Source organism: Aplysia californica, unplaced genomic scaffold (assembly GCF_000002075.1).
Source record: "Aplysia californica isolate F4 #8 unplaced genomic scaffold, AplCal3.0 scaffold00598, whole genome shotgun sequence".
Taxonomy (NCBI): domain Eukaryota; kingdom Metazoa; phylum Mollusca; class Gastropoda; order Aplysiida; family Aplysiidae; genus Aplysia; species Aplysia californica.
Window position 1 is genome coordinate 489002 of NW_004797868.1, and position 2498 is coordinate 491499.

The window sequence follows — 2498 nt, forward strand, 5'->3', positions numbered from 1 at the left end:
ACACACACACACACACACACACACACACACACACACACACACACACACACATACACACACATACACACACACACACACACACATACACCCCACTCACACCCACACACCTGCACAAAAAGACCGTTCTCACTTTGTCGAGAATCGACACTGCTAACGTTACTGATTATTTCGTCTGAGTCTCTGTGATAGTATGTCACATTTAATCTTTTTTTCACCATGTATTTGTTTACATGAAAATGAATTATAAAAATATCTAGAGTGTATTTTAAACTATTTGACTAGGCCTACCTACGAGTATGTGCATACATGTTCAATTTTTTCTACATTACTGTTTTTAATATAAATTATGCAGGGTGTCCAAAACTTGATAACCTACACGCCCTACCCCCACCCCTCCCCCCGTTAATCATCATCATCCTCCAGTGCCAGATCTTCGACAGACATCGGCGATCATGGTTATCCATTCATTCCTTTGCTAGGATGCTCTAAAAAAAGCTACGTTTCCCTGATCTTTCGCTGTTACCCATTTGTTTAGGTACCCTAAGTATGTTGTTCTGGGCCTGCCCCTGCCTCGCTTGCCTCCTCCGTAAATAGATATATAAATCAGTAAATAAAACAATGAATATTTATGAACGTTATTAATATATTAATGAATGATCGAAAAAAGAAAGAAATAGAGAGATTTGAAAATTAAATATTGAAAATATAAAATAAAAAGTATTTTTTTCACAAAACCTGCTGAGCATACAACAGTCACACAAATATAATTCAACTTCGTAATCGGGCATTGAATTGCTTTCCCCGAATGATTTTTGCTAATTTTGGGTCGCTGATCACGAAAATCTTTTTTGATTTTATTTACTTGAAAAAATATTTAGGACATTTTTGGGCGACAACAAAGAAGCCGCTTTTGCGCCTGACCAGTCCTGTCCTAGTGCGGTATCTGTTTTGACACGCTAACAATCGACGGCCGAAGATGGGACAGGACAGTCCTTTCCGAGACAAGAATGTCGTAGTGAGGTAGTAGCCTCAGGATCTGTGACGAATGCAGACAGCGATAACCTGTAAGAACACATTTTAGTCTAGACGTGTTAGTCTGTTTCCAGAATACATCTGTATTGACCATGACAATTATTGCAAAAGTTACTTGCCACACTCTTGTTACTGTTTTGAAATATTGGGAGCATAGAAACACTACCAACATAATCAAGTAGAAAGATGCACATGCAGTATTACGTCAAAAATGTATTGCCTGTTAACTATTCTGAAGATGACTTATTTCCAAATTCTGGTCACTCAATGCTAGGAAATGGGAATGAGGGCTTTGTCCTGAACCTCAAGTTAGCCTGGAGGTTCTAGTTTAAGCAAAAAAAATCAAAGAAATAAACTAACATTATGGATCATCATCTTCATCATTGTTCAAATCCCGAAGATGAAAAAGGGGAAAATAATTCGTGGAGACTGGAGAATTTCCAATTTTAATCACTGAAAAAGTACAACGTTTCGCCCTAATGGTTTCGTCACAAACATGGGAAAACTAGCAGAGCTCCCTTTCAGTTAAAGGAATGATCGGTGCATTAACATCAACTGAATATCATTGGTCTACTATTATGTACACTCTACTGGAATGGAGCAATAAATCTTGAGAGAAAAGTGACACATGTGTTTCCAATGTACACTCTAGAATTTTAAAGGTGTGTAATGAGTGCGCACTCAATGTGAACGGAAGCCTAACTTGTTCACAATGGCGTTTAAGAAGACGGACTTTCCCAAGATTAGATCTAAACGAAACTATTGAAAAATTGAAAATTAAATTACAGTGACTTCAGACTCCTCAGTAAAACTGTGCACCCTTTAAATGATTCTGAATCACTGTTATTATTTTTTTTTCAAATTCGAAAGTTAAGTGGTTCCGAAGTTTTAGACAGCGAAAGTGACGGACTTTCATTAATATATGTATAGAAAATAATGACGACACAAAATAGTAATGTGCTCACTCACAACATGATGCGCAATGGTGGTGTGTGAGAGAAAAATAATACGATGATCATCATCATCAACAACATCATCATTTTCAAAAAGGCAACAAAAAAAGCGGGGTAGACTGTGTAAATTTGAAAATGTTCAAAAATGTTATATTATGCATCATCATCATGATCTCTTCCACAAAAGCAATACTTTTGTCTGAATGCTGACACTCATTTTACGTAACTTATTTGCCATTAGGGCCTAGATAAGGATACGGGACAACAAAAGAAAAGAAAAGGCTTGAACTCATACAACCAGGAAAAGGGTAGTTCCTTATCTCAACGTTGACTCTTCCACAGAAGCAAAACCTTTGTCTGCATGTTGACCAGAGTGAAATAGCACCTGAACTGGGTGAGTATACGATCGACGGGTCACCATTTTGGACAATAAAAGGTGTTCAGAATTGTGAGCTGCGAAAGGAAAAGGTGGGCATGAGAATACGTGTGTGTGCGTGTGTGGGGTTGGGCGGG